Source organism: Aquila chrysaetos, chromosome Z (genome assembly GCF_900496995.4).
Source record: "Aquila chrysaetos chrysaetos chromosome Z, bAquChr1.4, whole genome shotgun sequence".
NCBI classification, from domain to species: domain Eukaryota; kingdom Metazoa; phylum Chordata; class Aves; order Accipitriformes; family Accipitridae; genus Aquila; species Aquila chrysaetos.
Window position 1 is genome coordinate 36,260,576 of NC_044030.1, and position 20,280 is coordinate 36,280,855.

General features: G+C 36.5%; 1 long non-coding RNA gene across 1 annotated transcript in view; it reads right to left on the reverse strand.

Moving 5' to 3' along the window:
* Positions 1–226: 226 nt before the first annotated feature.
* Positions 227–20,280, reverse strand: part of LOC115336986 — a 57,943-nt gene continuing 37,889 nt past the window's right edge. The window contains exon 3 of the long non-coding RNA XR_003922002.1: positions 227–436. This is a non-coding gene — a long non-coding RNA (uncharacterized LOC115336986). The remainder of the gene's footprint in view (positions 437–20,280) is intronic.

The window sequence follows — 20,280 nt, forward strand, 5'->3', positions numbered from 1 at the left end:
TACGTAAAAACAGTAAATAATGGAAGCTGAAATGAAATAAAGGGATCAAGGCACTGCAAACATCTCCAGGCCTCTTCCTGTAGGTGACTACATTTCTAAGGGGTTTACTGAGGACATTGTCAACTCTTGAGGAAGGAAGATGAGGCAGTAGAAAGAAATTAATAGGCAGTCATCATTTCATACAAGCAAAAAGTAATTTTCCCACTGTCTACAATGTAAATATTTTCCCCAGTAGTTCATATATCTCTTGCCCTGCAAAGTAAAGTTAGAGCTTCCTCCATTGTACACTTCCAGGCCTTTGATCCCCTCCACTGTTTGAAGCAGTTTCTCTCTCATCTCTCCTCATTCTTTGAGTGGAGCCTGGTGTCTCCCCTCCCTGTGGTCATTGTCTGCAGTATTGTCTGCATGGGGCACGCTGGAGCACTCTCTTTTGAAGCTGGTGGAGAGAAATGAGAGAATTCATGGAAAACAGGTTATGCAGAAGGAAGGAATAGGTGGTTATTATCTCAGAGCATGTCCCATCTCTCACCATTCCTCTGAAATCCTGATGGAGCTTTCCAGCTGAATGATATGACCACTGAAGTATTACTCACCTAATCCTAAACTGTTTATGTGTCATTGATGAGGAATGCTGCTTCTCCTTTTGATTTTAAAGAAATTATTTGATCAATGTAAGCAAACAACTCAACAATCCCCCACTTCTTTATTCTGGGAAGTTGCTAAAAAGTTCTGTCTCCTCTGTTTTGGATTGCTGACACAGGAGCTGATTGCTAATACAGGTAAGAGTTTGTTTATCAGGACATAGGCGATGCCTCCTGGCTGGTAGCCATATTAATGGTTATGTTTTAGCTATGTAAGCAATAGTTTGAATTGTACTTATTTTTATTTTAGGCAGATAGGACCTCACAGAATAAATTAGAAACAGTAAACTGTTATCTAAACTTGATAGAAGAAAGAATCATTTTACAGTGAGAACAATCAATCAGTGGAACAGCCACTCCAGGGATGTGGTAGAATCCCCATCGCTGGAGATTTTCAAGACATGATTGGACAGGATGCTAGATAATCTCATCTAGGTTCCTTTTCCTATGAAATGTTGGACCAGATGATATTTTGAGGTTCCTTCCAACCTAAGCTGTTCTACAATTCTATCATTCTATGATTAAATTGAAAATAGCAAAAAAAGCCACACAAAAGATGTAACTCAGTAAAAATAATCTCTGTCCTTAAAAAGTTTTTATCTTAATGTTGACAGTAAGTTTTCAAGGCATTCAAAATTAGAATTGGGGGGGGGTAATCTTGGACATCTCTTTTCATTGCCCTGCATACTTGACCCATCTATAGTTCCCAGCAAAACAGACCAGGAGCTTGTGTCCCAGCCAGAAGCAGGAAGTCCTTACAGTCTCTACAGGTACACTATTTCTGCTGGCTTTCTAGACAAGTTGTTGATATCTAGGTAGGCATCCAAATTCAATGCAAACCCTCTGGTCTTCTTATTGGAATTTAGTACTGTTTCCTCCACCTAAAAGTAGTAGTAGTTGCTCACTGTACAAATAGTTGAAAAATGCATATACTTGTCCTTTCTACAATGATGTAATTAGAAAATTAAAGGGAAGCATTGTATACGATTTATTTCCTGGGGTACACTGCAGGGCACTTTTAGATATATACTGTGTTACTGTATTATTAGTGACAAATTACTCTGAGGATTTTTGAGTATGTAGATAATACCAACTAAACAATAGACAATTCCAACTAAAAAGTGGGTAACTTGGATAAACATAAAAAAAAACCCCCAAACTTTCCAGCCACCATCCCCCAAAACATCAGCATTTGTTTTTCATTTATAAACTTTGGTGGCAGAACATTGATCACATTGTGTCAAAGATTTAAAGAAATATCACTTTAAGAAGAAGAATTTAATTGAAGACTGTACTTTGTTAACAAAGATGGTAGTAATAATGTATGGAGTGTAACATATACACATGGCTTGGCTTCCAGCCGTTTGGCTTCACAGTTATTATGTGCACTGCAAAAGAATAAATGAATCTTTCAATTATGCAGCAAAACATTTTGGAGTCCATCAGTTACTCTTTCTGAAGATGTAAGGAAAGTATCCTTTCACAATTAATTCTGAGGTACATAATAACCCCTGCTGGGTAGATCCTAAACAATTAGAATGACCGGTGAATTTTGAGAGTGAACTTAAAAGTTAGTTCAAGAAAATTCATTACCTTTTCCTAGATATAAACATATTCTCTGTCTTAAAATTGTTAGTTTTCCAGAAGGAAATACAATTTCAAGTCAGTAGTACAGTTAATATTATTTCAGTCTTCTGTTCCAATACTGATTTAAATCTAGGCAAGCATAAGTGAAAATTTTGGCTAATTTAGCTTTTAGGGGAAATAAATATTTGGGAGAATTGTTTCAGGTCAATATGTAGTAAAAAGTGGCTGTATTGTTCCAATTTCTGCCCTTCTGATTTTTTTCCTTCTTTATGTAAGATGTTCTCCAAACTGCATTTGAGGGAAGTTCTTTAAGGCAGCTTTATAACTTTTACAATACTTTCGAAGGATCACATTTTCGATGGGAAAGTAGTTCTACTTCTTGGGCTATTTCTTGCACATGTGTGTAAACTCTTGACAATATAACCTGAATCCATATTTACAGCTAGGAAGTGTACATGTCCAGAAAAAGAACAGAAACTGAAAATGGGGGCAAATGCAACATAACATTTGACGTCTAAAGCTTGGGTTGAAGGAGACATTGTTCTGGTTTCACCACATCCCACTGGCTACAATACTCTTTTTAATGAGAAACTAGGAAGTTGAGTTTTAAATGAAACATAAGGACCTTCTGAACTCAGTAATTCCTTAAGACCCAGCATTTAATGAACAACACTGGGATTTAAATATGAAATGTACAAATCCTTCAAAGTGTTGAAAATGCTTGGAATTGTCTGAACGAGACCTGATATGCCTAGGCAGATGGCAATCCTATTTGTGAACCTGCATTTAAAGGCTGTTATTTTGGCCATAAACACAAGTACAATTTACAAACAAGAACTTCTCTTGTTAACCTCCTGATACTTTTGCCAAGAAATTTTAGAACTGTAAGATAACAGAAAATAAGAGACATGATTTAAGAGGTTAAGTATCTCTTCAGTCTGCTCTGTAGGCTCCGGCCTGAGATACGAAGGTGGCTGCCAACCCACCAAAACATAGCAAAAGTTAAGCAATGAAATGAATTACAGTCTTTCTCCTAGGTGTTTCATTTCAGCAAATGGCCTGTATGTTGGAACAAGATACAAACACAGTAATTATGCCTGTATGTAATGCAGGGCTGTATGCATGTTTGTATATATATGCCTTATTGTACAGTAAAGTGAACTTCTTGTTAAGCCATTATTTTTTTCTATCTTTCCATCCAGATTTCACTTAGAGGAAAACTGACAGGATTTAGCTCTCATACTGTCATTTCAGGAAAACGTTCCTGTTGGGAGAATGGCCAATGGGGAATTTGGGTTTGCCCAGTGAACCAGAGCATAGACAATAACTGTTTTCCTTTCTTTGTGTTATTCCATCCAACTCCCTGGTATTTCTGCATTCATGTTATAGCACTACACTTGACCCCATCCTCCTATCTGAGGTGAAGCTGTTCACCACTACTATCTTCTTTTCATCACTAGTATTATTTTTTTGTCCTGTCTTGCTGTTAATAGTGTTCTTGGCTGGCCTTCTGCATTAGTCTTCACTGTTACACTATCAAAAGTTATTTTCTCAGTTCATGCAATTTAGTCCATGATTTGGCTGTTTATTTGCGTTGCTATTGGAAGAAAAAAAAGTGCACTGATGGTTCTGATTCTAAGTCTGGAACAGCATGAGCGGAGCCCCAAGCTTCTAGGTAGCTACTTTAAAGACAAAAAAACAAAAAAAGAAGACGGTAAAACTCCATAAAAGCTCACAGGTTTGTTCACATGGGTCTATTTATGAGATCGGGGTCCAAAAATTATGTAACTTTTGCATGTCCTTACAGATAATCTGTAAATAACTTCTCTTTGGCCAGGTGCTCATTTTTATTTTGGTTACCTGTGTTAGTTGCATCACTACCATAACACATGTTGGGGCTCCAAAGGCATAATAAATTATATTTCAGAACTGGGCACACTTGTATAAAACGCTAAAATGACTTGTCAAGGACCACAGAGGAAGTTTAGGGCAGAAAAAAGAATGGAATTTGCATTTCCCACAACGTTGCCCAGTCCTTGAATCAGTGGTACATCTTTCTGTTTCACTGTTAATGTCAACACTGTGACTCATAAATGGTCCAATCTGCAGTCAGGCTTGAAAACTTCAGTGATCAGAGCTGCGTAATTTGTAAAAGAAGAGAAACTTGAAGTATTCAAACAAACTTGCAGAAAAGGGGGGCTTTGGTCAACCATGAACACCATTTGTATTCATTGTGCATTCCTAATTATGCAACTGAACCTCCTTAGAACAAATTTCTTCTGAGAAAGAAAGGTAAGTGGTACATACATAACTTTTCTGTAACATACAACATCCTGCAATGTGTGCTCAGCTACAGAGAACTGGGCTCAGAAAAACAGAAAAATTCCACATCTAAGATAAAACAGAATCAGTGGGAAAAAACATCACTGATATTAGGAAGGGTATGATTTCACTTTCAAATTTTTAACTCCAAGCAGACCACTTCACCCATTTTTCATGGGTAAAAATGGATAAACAATTTTAGATATATAAATATAAAAATATTGTGTTTTCTGTAAGGAGTTCTGAGAAAAAGACAAAATAACAATGTTTAATAAATAATTGCATAAAGATTGATTTGCCCCTCTCAAGGAATTAACTGATTTCCTGCCTTTTTAGCTAGATCAATACAAATTAAACCATTAAATTTAGCTTATGCTGAAGAAATCTCTCCTGATCTTCCTGAGTTAAGAGCTTCTCCTATGAACAGAAGGATGTTTGTCATATATTTCAAAGCTATTTAACATTGTTCTCTTAAAAGAATAATTTTCTTTAAAAAATATTTTATATGCCTTAAAGTCACTGTATTTTAATTGATTTTTTTGCTCATCACTAAAGCTTACCTCGCTTGTTGGCACTTTTCTTCTCCCTGGAAAACTTTGACATACAATTTATTTATTGTAGTTTCACAGTTGTTTCTGCTTCATTTGTCACTAAGTTCTCCTTACACAAGTGCAGAAGTATGCAACAATGAAAAATAATGGCAGGAAAACACTTAAACAAACATTTCCAAGGCTGCAAGAGAGTTTGGTCTGGCATGAGAGAAAAGGATGAAGGTTCAGGTCATGGGGGTAAAATGGGTTCCTTATTTTTCTTCTAAACTGTTTTCCCCTCTTCTCAGTGATACCATAAAACAAAAGCTACTAGTAATATAAAACATTAAGCCACTGCTTCAGTGAATTTATGTAGACCTGTATTCCAGGAACTCCTGCAACTAAGAAAGAAGCCACTCTTACTTTGTGAGGCCAAACTTCATCAAATTTTTAAGGAATGATGCAACTAAGGTAACTTGTAATAAAAATAATTTTGCAATTTTTAGTTCACTAAAATGCACCTTGAGCCCCTGACCAAGACAGATCTGTTAGGTTTTGCTTTTGAAGTGTCTACAAGTGATGGTCATTTATCACATCCCCACTGAAAGCTCTCAGCTCTAAGAGGAAAAAAAATTACCACTCACTTCGCTGACTGTGAAGGCAGATGAGAGTAAGCAGTCCTCACTTGGGTGCTTTGGGGGAAAAATCAAGGTCACTCACTTTAATCAGCTGTAGCAAATAGGGTTTGGACATTGATTTCAGCTGCAGGTTGCCTGCTTGCAGCTAGTGCAGGGGTCACCTGGCACCCAGGAGAAATGGGTTTCTGCCTGCACTTAACCTCCTCTTCCACTTCTTTCTAGTACAAAGCCAGAGTATCTTAAAACTACTTAACTCTGCTTGACTGGAAAGAAACAGAAGTATTAAAGGTTAGAAAGATTTGAAAAACCCTTTTAGAAGTAACCATCTCATACTTATCATTTACTGTCTTTTATTTCAGCCCAGAAACTAACTGTACTTTTGTGAATGGGTTTAGGTACATGTTAGCAAGTCAAAAATGGTTGAATGGGCAATTTATGAACAAATCTGGACTTCAAATTCACAGGCACACCTCTGTTGCAATATATCCTGAGAAAGCACTTCAGCAGTGCATGGATCCTCTTAGTTCTGAGAGATGGTTCTGCACAGGGCTTTGCTGCCTTCCACGCTCTCCTGACTCAATAGAAAGCTCCCAGTTATTGCCTTCCTCTCTTTCCTCTTCAAATAGATAATGAACTTCCCATGGCAGGATATGCAAATGTGGAGGACCAGGCAAAATGGTATGTGGATGAGTGAGGAGCTGAAAACCAAGGTGAAATAGCCTTTTAATATTTTAAACAATATACATATAAAGATTAATGTGGCATTAGCCAAAAGCAAAACTATATTGATTTTTTTTGTCTGATTTTACTACTGTATTATACATAGTTTCCCTGTTGTGCAAAAGTCTGTTCTAAAAAGAAATTTGGGTCCAAAAATTGACACAAATATCTAGGCAGCTAAACACCCAGAGATGTACAGCACTGACTCCAGTGGGACTTGCGTGCATAAAGACTGTTGTAGAACTGAGCCATAGTACTTAGCACTGGAATGGTTAAGGACATATTGGGGATGTCGTGCAGTTGAAGCTGCCTAAATATGTTTGAATTATTAGTGGGTTAGCACAGAAAGCAGGAGAGGCTACTTAAGCATTTCTTACCCTGTTCAAGTTGTTTATCAAGTTCAGCCAAAGTTAAATGTTATGTTCAATGCACTTCAATTTTTATAGGTGGTATGGGGATAGATACATGAAGGGTTGTGCTACTTCTGCTTGTATTCAGCAATTGCTAACCTTCTTTTGCTCATTATCTAAAGCTGGTCTCCATGGGTCTCAACTATTTGGGACACATACATTTAGCAACACCCCTATGTTAATATGGCTCTCCTGAGATCACAGCTGGGACACAGAGTTTCTGTAGCTGCTTATGATTAGACTAAGACTTTTCTCTTTCCAGCTTTTACTTCTTATGTCACTGTAGAATCACAGAGCCTAGTTTTGCAACTTATGCCCACTTAAATTCTGGAGACATCTCAGGGAGAGGGTGGTTTCTTGATTTTATTTTTTTATTTTCTTTTAGTCCTTCTGTTATCAAAAGAGTTTTTACTGTAAAGACTTTTATACCACTGTTATTCCTGAAGGAATAACAAAGCAATATGTTCACATCTACCTTCTCTTGTTCTCTTATTGTGAAAAGGGAAGGTATGTTCATCACTGCATTGATACCAGAGGGTACCATTTGTTTAAAGCTGCCATCTAAGTTGCTCATACAACAGCTACTTAACCTGCTTCAGTTGAAATCCGCTGTGCTGCTGTAAACTGAGTACTGGATATGCTCTGAATCCACTTATTTTAACTAAAAAAAAAAAAAGGATAAGGTGTACCAGATGAGTATCTCTACCACCAGATCCAAAGGGATGTGCTTCCTGAGGGAACCTTCTTTGGGGCACTGTACTTTCCTGCATTGACGTGGCTAGATTTCAAAAAGGATGCCCAATGCCTGAAAGTGGGCTCCTAGGCCAGTACAGATACAACTAGAAGTCCTGGAATCCTCAGATTCTTTTCAGAGGTGAAAGTCTTCCACAAATTTTTGTTCTTGACTTGCTGTATCTAGGTTTGACCTTCCTGCATCCAACATGCATATTTATGCATACATGCACAGTCTTTCAAACCGACGGTATTTCTCTGCTGTTGTAAGTGGTGCACTATTTTCTCTCCTCCATATGAGAGAAGGCTGTGTTACTGTTCTTTGATTCCTTTTGCAGTATTCATCATGCCTGCCCCCAAAAGGCAAAGCCCTTTTCTTGCGGCTGCTTTAGTGCAGCCAGTTTTCTGTCTCCCTGTTAGACAGGGTACACGTATACATCTGCAAATGTGTACAGATGTTGGTGTACTGAGTGAAGAGACATACTGAGTGTTTTCACGTGGGGGTCATCTGTACCTCCTGGCAGAGGACAAATTAGGAGAGGTGAAAGGCTATAAGAAAGTTCTCTGGTACTAAGTGAATTGGTGATGTTTCCTATTTAGTAAAGAAAAAATATCTGCAATTCATATTGTTTAAACATATTTATTACTTGCAAGGATTTTTCTTAGGTGAAGCTTTTAGTTTCATTCTGTTTAGTACTGTCCTTGCTAAGAGTCTCCAAAAACTAGTTGACCCACGTTCTTCCTGTTTCGCTTTTCTGGAAAAATCTGGAGACATGCAGTGAAGTTTTGATGCCTGTCATATCTTGAAAGACTATTGGACATCACATGTGAAACAAAAAGGAAATTAGCTACACATCCCTAACATCTGTTCCATTACCTTTTCAAATTTACATGCGTGTTGGAAGAACAAGCAATTCAGATATTGCCTATTTCTGTAGTGTCCCTGACTTACAAGGCTGTGAGGGGGGGGATAGATAGCAGTGATGTTATCAACATCCAACAGTAATATGAAATAATATATACCAAAATACATAAATAATGAGGCAGTGGTTTTTTTATCTCCATTCTCCTGTCACTATAAACTTTAGAACTAGTTAGAGCATCTGTAGTTTGACAACCAGACATTCATTTATTAATTAGCTCACAAGAGTGCTGTGGTCATATCTTCTGTCCCTGAAATCCAGCTCAGTGGGAGGGAGAGAGACACTGAAATGGTGTCAATGAAGTACATGAACGGGAGAGTAAAACGAGCTGTTCGGGGTGCAGCCCACTTTGCAAGGAGAGCAGTCTGACATATAGTATATACCGGATCAATTCCCCCAGTTGTTGCATTAGATGCATAAAAAACTGAAGAAAAGCTGAACTGCTCTCCAGCTCCTCTCCTCCTTCCCTTTTTAACACCCAGCTGTGAGAATTCATGCAGGCATTTTTATTTATATAGAGTTATTCATGTTTTGTGGGATAAAGCTCTTAGCATGTCACAGCCTCCTAATGGGTGATACTTTGCAGTTAGGGAATTCAGTCAAAATTCTTTTCTGTCTTCCTCTCTCCTTTCCCTCCTCCCTTGTCTGTCTTGAACTTTATAATAGATATATCTGAAAAAACTATGAAATAATTGCTGAAAACTTGCTTTCTTTTAAGGTTTAGTACAGTCATTGCAAGAAAGTATGTGTAATGTATATATTGACATAATTTTTAATATGTTGCATATATTTTATAACTTTTGCATGATGTTGATATTTCCTGTGTAACGGGTGGCCACATATGGTGCATATGCACTACCACGCTGAGGGCTTATTGACACTCAGATATATAGCTAGTAACTGATACTTTAAGAAATAAACAAAGATACTCTTCATACTATCCATTCTTCTATTTACTGGCACTGCAAATGTGCAAGTACTCATAAGTATTAAATCACTATACTGGTGTAGTATGTATTTCTCTGCAGAAGTACATGATGATTTTCAAAATTCACTGCAAAAATCACTGTTAAAAAGGAATGCAATTTAATCTAATGTAAGACAGGGCTAGTCTCACAGTTGAGTTTGTAGGTGTTGAATTTATTAATGATGTTTATTGATTTTTGCATTGGTCTGTTTCTTTTTAAAAAATTTTATTTTTATTTTTAGTTCCTTCTGTCTTCAGTACCGGTGAGCACTTTCTCAGCTGGCTTATGGCTGAGCAGGGCTCTAAGGAGAGACCTTGACACAGTGACAGCAGCCAGAGCTGATAGTTGCTCCTGCCACTTCATATGGTGGTCACAGCCTACAACGGAGGATTCAAAGAGATGCAGTGAAAGCTCTGTATCTGTAACAGATTAAAAGAAAAATCTTGAACACATAGCAGTGCTACCAGTTTGTGTGATTCTTACTGTTAATGTTGTAACATTTGTTTCTTTGTTTTACCTAAAATCCTAACTACTGAATACTTGTGATTGAATGAAAATTTTAACTCAGAATATAAATTTCTAACCCTCATTTTACCACCACCCCTCCATATCTTCTCCCCAATCTCCTAAAATTCACACCCTCTAGGGTGTAAAAAAAAAAAAAAAATCATTTAAAAGCAATTTTTCAAATCTATGTATTAGCTGATAGGAAAATATTAACTATATTGAAGGTCGTATCTTTAGACCCTTCTCATTAATGTCTTCTATCATAGTGGTCTTAGATTTTAAATATATTATAGCACTGAAAAGTTATGTTTGTATTGCACATGCGTGGTTAATGTAGTTGATGGTTAGACCATGAAAGAATGAAGGACATGAATCAGTGAAGGGTGTAAATGATATTGTGTATGTCAGTACTGTTAGTTCAGCTTTTTAAAACTGGTAGAAGAGTTTGTGAACAACAATCCATCATAATGACACTTTCTATCATTAACTGAGAGAGCTGAGAATTTTAACAAGTGCAAATTTACTCAATTTAATTTATTAAGTTTAATAAATTCCTAAAAAATTGTCATAAGCATTGATTTGATACAGATTGGGAAAACAATTGGAGTTCCTCCAGCCTCAGAGTTTGCATAATTGTTGTACTCTATACAGACTTTCACTCCTTAGGTAGCTTCACTAAAATCACAGGCTTTAGAGGAATTTTTTCCTATAAATCTCTTAATTTCTTCACTATTGAAGCTGCAGATGCAGAACTTCAGAACTCCAACGGGTATAGTGACAGCGAATTTGCAAAAAATATGGAGTCTTCAGTACAACTTAGAGCATCAAGTAAAACTTTGATAGTTTAGAAATACATTGACTTGAGTTTGGTTGTAGACTGTGCAAATTTCAAAGGAACATATTTCTATTAGGCATGACTTCTCTTTGTTTACTGTTTATTCAATCTGTCTTTTAATTTGTGCATAGCTCCTTTGTGGTTCTCTATCTGATCAGAGACGCTCTTTAAACTCTAGGATTTACAGACTGTGCACCTGGTCTTTGCAGAGCAAGTCTTGAAAGTGGTAAAACACTGCAAAACATAAGGCTTGGTTTTGCTGCTCTATCCTTTCTTGGGGTGGGGGAGGCAGGGAGGCAGGGCAGGGAAGGCCCAGGCAGGAGGGGAGGAGGGGGGAGGGGGGGGAGGGGGAAGGAATGAAGGTCTTTTGCCAAGTTCAGAACAATTGGTTGAATTTGATTGTTGAATGCTAAATTACTGTAGGGCTTGACTTAATTGCCACATCCTGGAATAACTCTTGAGTATACAGTGGAATAAAGATTTTTAGTCTTATGGTTTGTTAGTTGAAGATTTTTTGTTGGTTTTTTTCCTCTTCTTTTTTTCTTTTCTTTTTGGCAGAGGTCACCTTGATAAATTCTCTTCCCTCCTTACAACTAAGAACAAAAATATTTTAGAAGTGAACACTGAACTCCTTTGCCTAGCCAAAGTCTTGCAAAGGAGCTAACAAAGAAGTCCACTATTTCCTTCCAGTTCTTCAGCTGGTGTCTGGCAAGTCTGTAATCCAGTAATAACCTAAAAATCCCAGTGAAATGAGAGGTCAGTACCTAGAAAAGGATAGAGCTTGGCTACCACTTCTTAAATGACCCTGTAGGCTCCAGAACATCTGGGAAATGCCAAAATAAAGGGTTCTGCCATCCCCCAAAACACACATTAAGTGTGGGGCTGGGGAAGATTAAAACAGTAAAAAGCCAGGGAACACAGAAGGAATACACCTGATTCCCTTTCTTTTTCTTCCTTTCTTACTTTGCATGTCTTCCTTTCTCTCTCTCTGTCTGTCCCTTTTTCTAAAGTAGAGAAATGTAGTAATGTGATCAGAAAACTTAGGTAAATAGTACTTCAAAAAGATTTTAGTTCTAGGGTTGAGTGAAGATTTAGTAAAGAGGATATGATATTTTGTGTTATGAGTTCACCTCATTAGCATCATATAATGCTGTGGAATCTGCTATAAACCAGCATTCTAATCCATAAGATAAATATTTTTTAGTTCTGTAAGCAATATTGTGAATGAGAACATGCAGCTGAAACAAATGGTGATAAAACTGTTTTTTCACCAGGTCATATCAGCATGAAATATGTGTTCTGTCATTTATAACAATAAAGTGGTTTATTATTAAAGAGTTGTTTATTCACACACATTACAATTTTATATAAAAATCACAAAAATTTGGCTTAAAAGAACAAGTAACATTTGCAAACACTATGCAGCTGTTAATGTCCATTTATCATTGTGATTTTGTTTTGTTCATTACGTGGCAGCCAGAGATTTGCTCTCCATGGGCTTTGTAGAGGTCAACAAAAATCTTTCTTGTGATTTCAAAGGCTCTATTCCTGTCCCTAAAAAGAGCTTGACATCTTTCAGGACATAGTCCAATTTGCTAATACCAAACTATTCTGTACAAATATATATTTCAGATGTGCTTTCAGATGAGGTATTTTATATATATATATGAATGTTTATATATAATGCTAAAGATGGAGATACTTATCCATTTTTGGTTCTGACTTTCTTGTGGACTCTTAAAAATCTGTCTCCCATATCAAACACCATTTTAGAGTTTGGGCTTTATTTTAATGATTTATTAGAATGGTATAGTAAAGCAGTGGGATCAATTGATTATATGGTTAAACAACTTCATTTGTATTTCATACTTCTTTTCTTTTGGAAAAGATCTAGTATGATGGAATGACTATGTGTGATCTCAGTTCCTTTCAAAACTGGAGAAATAATAATGTGGTGAAGGATTTATCTAGCTATAATAGGAAACAACAATGAAACAACTGATTTTATTTTCCAGATTTCTTTGACAAGAGTCTGTGAATGTGCTTGTGTATATATGCAAAGTAAACACTATTGTTTTTAGAGGTTACTTGCAAATGAGAGAGACTCTGGGGTTTTGTTTAGAAAGCAGATAGAACTACTTTTTTTTTTTTTTTTTTTTTTTTTACTCCTCACATTTAGGAATGTCAGGTTATATTACCTTTTTCTTTCTTATTTTGCCTTGAGGGCAGGAAGAACCAGAGTGAGACATTTCACAGTTGGTTTTTTTTTCCAGAAAGAAGAAAACATGTAATCTGAAGGTGCTCATTTGAGTGTGACCTCTAATTTCAGTGGAGAAAAAAGTGAATTTCCCATTTAGATATTAAGTAAGGATTGGTGTTTTCAGAGGGACTTGGAAACTGGTGGGGTCAGTTGTTTGCATGGAAATAAAGGTTACACTTCTTTGACAACCTCACACTGAGTATGTATAAGTCTATATGAATTGTTTTGAGAAGAATTCTGGTATAAACTAGTTAGCATTTTCACAGAACTAAAGCAACCCAGGGGAAGAAGGAAGCTTTTCTCCTGTGTAATCCTAGATCATGGTCTCTGTCTTCTTGACCTTTGTTCATTTAGCCTATCAGGGCCCAAACTTTTCCATATTATAATGATTTGCAGCATTTTCCATCTCTTCTGAGTTGTTTGATTTTGTCAAGTTCAGTCGTAAGTTCTGCAAAGAGTGTTAAAGATGAGCTTTACATTTAAACTGCTACAAGGAATACCTCCCCAAGGAATTACACACATACATTTCAGTCTAATGCTGTTGTCTGAGATAGTCTTCATCAACTTCTACAATTTCTACCTGTGCCACTGTTTTAACTTTTGAAGTGAGTTGGCTCATTTGTTTGACTACTAGTGAGTGAATTAACATGGTAATGACCTAATTTTGTAATAAACATTTGGATACTATGACATACAACAGCAAGACTGTCTTAAAGCCAATAAAAAGGTTTCCTGAAACAAAAATTATAATATCAACAGCAGTTAGTTTTCCAAGATGTACCTCTTTCTAATTATGACTGTTACTGGAAATCTAGGGAATAAAATAATAGATATGCTATTTTATATAGCAGAATGAAAATAGACCTAAAATATTAATGTCCTTCAACTTTCAAGAGTACAGAGCAAAAACTTGATTTTTTAGATTTAATTCAGTTTTTTTAAATACATCGTTAAACAGTTCAACAGTAGTTTGTCTTCCAGCTTTAACAGGGTGAGAAAACTAGCTTATATTTTTCTCTGATTGTTATTCTTCTTTTTTAAGAAATGATCTACAGCTCTACTTGAGATACAAAGTTTGTACGAGGACAAGCATAACTTTTGTTCCAGATTGACTTTTATTCCAAGTATGTGACTACAGTGATGTAAAGCACATAGGAATATATAACTTTGATTAACATTTACAGATTTTTTTTAACAATACATATATCTTATATTTCCATACTCTACATTTTTCAGACTTTTACATGCATTATTCAGTATTCCTTCAATAAGGCAATGGAGGGAACAATCAGTTTCTTTGTTGAACACCATTTCATCTGGAATTCCTAGAATACTATTTTTTAACACTGTGTTAGAGTGTGTTGTAACAGATGGCTCTAGAAATACTTGAAGAACATACTTAGAGTAAAAGTGTTCTTCAAAGAATACACAAATACTATATTTTGATGGGCAAAGTAAAATAATTTACTATTTTAAAAATACATACGTACTAACATTCATGACCACAATTAATCAAGTTTATGTAAGAGTTTTAGTGTAACTATAGAATATCAGTCATGTTTATAAATCTCATGCTAATAGCATTCCTTAGTATTCCAGTTCTTTTATGTCCCTGCCTTGAAGTCTTTATTCTTGCAAACTTCTTGCTCATGCTGGTTTGTACTCGCGAGTGAAACATTAGCAATGAACCAGAATAAATACACTCAAGTTCTGTCCCCCTTACGCTGATTTTTTTTTTTTTTAATTGCTCTTCAGTTTTAGTTCTTCTTGAGACTCCAATGAACTGCAAAAGCTTTGAGATTATTTTTCTAGTTTCTTTTTGAAAGGGAAGGTACTTAACATTTTATCCTACTGTTTATGAAACACCACTATATTCTGAAATGAAGTATCTCACATTACGTATGTGTTTATATTTTATATTTCCGCTTTACATTCAAAAAGTCTCCCAATGTATTGTCAGATGTTTGTGTGCTCTGGAAAGTCCAAGTCCTGTACATGCTTGACTTTGCATCCATAATGATGTTCTTAGTGACATAATAGCGTATGTGCACATTTAAAGATTTTTTAATACTGAAATGTAATGTTGAAAAAATGATCCTACTTTATTATGCTACTCGCTTGTTGATAGTCTCACATAAAATGGACAGACAAAAAAGCCAACAAGCTATTTTCACCACTTCTTTCATGATGCATCTAATCAATCTCAAACTATTCATCAATGTAAACAGTAATTTTTAAATCAGTCTTTTAACAGATCTGCAAAAAACTTCATCAGATGTATACAGCCTTCCTTGAATTTAATAGGTTGATGCTGAAAAAAATGATGTGGCTATCAAAGACACTATACCTATAATAACAGGGAATTTCAAAGGAACACTGCTGCTTCGATCTCTGATTCAGAGGAGTACATTATACGGTATTACAGAGTTATACCTAACAGTTCTTAGACCTTTTAACTAGGTTCATTGCAACTTGAGTAATTTCCAGTATCACTGACGTATAGCAGAGTATTCAGTAAGTACTCAGTACCAATCTTGGAAAATGTCCTCAGGACGTGGCTATTAATAATATTTTTGATGTTACAGCTCTGAGCTATTAGTATGTGGTCTCAAATTCCTATGAATTAGAGGTTTTAAATGTAAATGCACTTGCTTGTTACCTGGCTCCTACTGCTAGTATCTTGTAACTTAAGTCAGAAAAATTCCCCTTTTGTTGTGAAAGAACTGTAAATTGTGGTATCATTAATACATATACAAACTACGTGAAATTCACTGTCTTCAGAAGTATTTCTTTAACAAGGAAAAATGACTTTGTAAATAACTAGGTAAGCCCTGTACTGGTAGTCATAACAAACAGATGGAAATAAAAATATGTTTCTAATAACCGTGTCTTCACAATGCGATTACAGCAAGACACAAAACATTGTAAACAACATTTTTATCTGCCAAAACATGAATTTGGAGTGATGCTTTTCTTTTATAACAGATGACCCTAAAAACATGCGAAGCAGCAACACAAATTTGCTCCTCATATTTGCTTTGCATATTAGAGATGCCATCAACTACAACTGGAAAGAAAAAAAAACCAACAACCAACAAAACGGACCAACAAAATGGAGAACAACAAACAGCCTTTGTTACTCCAGATTTTGGTAATTAAATGATGAAAAAAATAATTTTAAACAGCTTGGATTTAAAATGTATTTTAAAAGCATTTATTAGTGATTCTAATCACTTTTGCATTTTAGAACAAAAATACTCTAGTTTATCTTAAAATTAAATTTAATAATCTCTTCTGCCTGAAGATCCAAAGCCACTTTAAAAGCATAGGAATACAAAACACCATGCACCTTTCCAGATAGGTAAGGCAGCAGCTGACCCTGGAAATACTAGCACAGGTTGGGGAACTCAAGAAAATGTGCCCTGCATTCAACCAGCTCCAGTGTCCCTGTGTACATCCCCTACAGCAGGAGCTCAGTATGGAAACAACCCCAGGTGCTTGGGCCAGAGGCTTGTATAGTGCATTCTCTGCACCAGCTGCACCGTATCGCGGGGAAAATGGATGAGGATGAGAGAGATGATGGCCACAGCAAGAAGGGAAGAAAACAAACAAGAAATGGCAGATGCCCATGAGCAGCTATTGAACATTGCTTATTTTCTCAGGTTCCAAAAATGGCTGGAAAACAGTGCTGTAAGGCTACTTGCATTTATCTTTGTTTTGCGTATAAGGGAGGTCTGAATACTATCACCTGGGAAGTACTGACTGTGCAAACTATTTGATATGATAGGCAGAGTGCTATTTCAAAGGACAGGTAATCACAAGCATATTCTCTGAAGGTGTAATTACTGAGTACATTAAGAAATTTGCATATTTCTTTTTAATTTCAGTTATTCAAAGTGTAAAAACAAACAAATAGGGTAAATGGACCTTGGACATTGAATATTAGCATATACTTTAAACATATTTAGAAGTTATGAAATTAAACATTGATTGTGGTCTATTTATGCCACCAAATGCAATAAAAACTTTCAGCAGTGCTTTATACAAGACAAAAATCACAGTAGGAAGTTGCTAGATACTTATGTCTGAAAATTATTAATTATTTCTTATTCTTCATTTTTACTCCTGGCTTTCAAAATCTGCAGTTACAAATATAAATCAGTTGCTTACGGTAGGAAAGTGTTGCTTGCCAATGTTTTCTGAATTCCTTTTAATAGCATATTTCTGCACATATGTATTTTCAAATGATTGGGATTTCAGCTGTGTGAAAATCGGCACACTTGTGGAAAAAAAGAAAAAAATTCAAAGTGTTTTGTTTTGACATATAGAATGAATGTAAAAGAACTGCTGAAATGGTGCATTATGAATCTAGTCTCCCAGTAAACTACAGGAAATGTGTATGTTAAAATCACATAGGAATTGGAGTGGGGAGATCTAATATATAGTAACAGATAAAAAATACACAGGAGAGAGCTTAAATGTACCTCATTTGTACCCACACAAGGCACAGTGGAGTCTCAGATAAATCTGTGATTCTATATCCTAACAGACCAGCTAACTAAATAACTTAAGGTATTTTCACCTTTTTGCTTATGCGTTCTCCTGCATATGCATGAGAATTCTTATCAAAGAATGTATACCAAGGTAAATTCATTTCAAAGTAAAATGAAATGAGTCATGAAAGTGAATCTTCTCATCAAATGTAAATACCGAAACATAATAAAGGAAAGAAAAATTTCCATGAATTTCTTTACAGGCTGCTTGGGATGGGACACAATTTCTAAAGAGTTCTACGACCTTTCCCTGTAATACTATGTAATACAGTTTTCACTGCAAATTTGAGTGAACTTCTGTCTGCTTTGCTCAAGCAGAGTTGTGAAATAGCCAAAGGCACAGCTACTAGCTCCAAAATAAGGTGGCCAGTTTTCACCCTGCAGGCTGAATCTACAGGTTCAGTGCCTGCAGCACATTTGCTGTTGCAGTCTATCCATGCAGCCTGCAGACCAGCGCAGGACATTTACAGGGGCCAGGGGAATTGCTGGGTTGTTCTGCAAGCCCTTACCTGCTCCTGCGAATTTTTCTGAATTATGAGATTATATTTCTACATGTCCTTATTGCCTTTACATTTGAAATTATCTCTCTGAAGAAAAACTGATTTTTGCTATGCCAGCTTGTCCACAGCAGGCTTGAGTACTATCAGGCACTATTAAGTGCCCAGGTGTGGACACTGAGGCTTTGTCTGTATTGCTAAATGAAATAAACCAGGGCCTATATTCTGGCTCCAAAGCCAAGTAGCAAAGCCTGGGTTCAGTCCACGCATCTAAACTTTCCTTTTCGTGTCTGCAGCTAGATCTCCTAAAACAGGACAGTCACACTGGAGTCTTTGAAGTCGGAATAGTTTCTGGAGTTTTCTATCCCCCAAATTATGCCTGAGAAAGCACAAGCTGGCCTTGCAGACCAGAGTAGGCAGGCACAGGAGAGAATTCACACTATCTCTATATTAGCACACAGACCCATCTTTTTGCCTTTGGCCTCTTTACAAGCTTGCAAGATCCTGGTACAGGACTCACTCAAGGCTGGCCCCTACTGAAATCAAGACCGTGTGGAAAAGGTAATTTGCCTGCTAATTTACTCCTTTCTGGCAATGAGTTGTTGTAGTGCTGTGTTGACCTTATTCTGAATGATCATCTTGTTGGAAAGAAAAGTCATATGTGCCTACTGAAATGCAAATATATAATGGAAGAGAATAAATTCTTTTCCGGTGGTAAAGCAGGCTGACTTATTTCTACACCTGATACTTCAATTCCAGAAGGAGTGATCTAGTTACTAGCTCATGGTAGGAATGGTTTCCCAGGTAAAGCTGATCAGATAGGCCTCAATTCTATTCCTTTAGCAGGTCTGTAGCTTTAAATTTGTAGATGATTTCATTAATGTCAATGGGACTCTTCACATTTTTAAAGTTACAAAGATATAAAGTAGTATCTCCAGAATATGCTTAAACTCTACCCCTCCCCATCTTTTGACAGTTTTCAGTCGTACTTTGATAAGAGGTGCATATTTGCATTAACACTTCTTGAGATAGTCACTCTTACGTGAAAAAGAATATTGTGTCCTCCATGCCTCCTAATTTGCATCTCATATTTAAGATACATTAGCCTTCTCTTCAATTAAAAACATAGCATGTGATCTGGAAGCCATGAGCAAAAAGCACAAAATATCAGACAAACTATAGAGTGAGTGCTGTACAGATACTTTTGTAGAAATGGGAGGCATCTGTAAATATTTCTGGAAGAGAACAAAAACACAACATGTGACAGAATTTATATGGGATGACATTCTGAGCAGGTCTAGTAGGAATAACCTCTCTTCAACAAGAGACATGCTATTGCTGTGAATTGGTTTATAAGCATTTATAATTAATAGCCATTTATAATTGTTGTAGTTACTGGTGCTGATTTCATTCAAGTGCAAGTTGTGGAAAGCACTGGCACTCCTTTTCAATCCAAAATCATTGGTTTAGATAGCATTGAATGGATTTTTACTTGTCTTCTCATTTTATGCACTGAAATCTTCCCCCAAACAATATGTGCTGTAGGTATTTCTTTTCCTCATCTTGAGGACTGCTTAACAGTTCGGGACATTAAAAATATCTCTAGGCACATTTTTAGCCTTGTTTCCTCAGGAAACAAGGCTTAGGCAGTCATGCTGTCTGTGTGTCTGTGTCTCTCTCGCTAGTACCCTGGAGTCCCTTGGACAGTTTCAACAAAACTTGACAAAGACATTGAGTTTTCAAAGATATTAAGCTCTTTCAACTGGCCTGCACAAAATATTGCCCAGGGGCCTCATTCAGGCTCCAGAGCTGTTTGTTTGATCCATCAGAGTTTAGTTGTTCTGTTTAGGCTCACCCAGCAGCCAAGAAACAGCAACCAGCCAGACAGTCAGCTCACGGAGAGCTGCGATTTTCACCAAGCCACAGTGCATGCTGTTTCTTGCTGGGCTGTCAGGCCAAGAAAAGATAGATAGGAACGTGATGGGTTCTGGGCAGGCACATGCAGGAGTAAAGATATGGCTGTGTAGGACTACAGGGCAGTGGGATTCAACCATTCTATAAAATAAATATTAAAAAAAAAAATCAAGAACAAAGCCTCTATAGCATTATTTGTCCCTTGCCACAGAACTACTTAAATGATGAAACAAAACAAAGGGT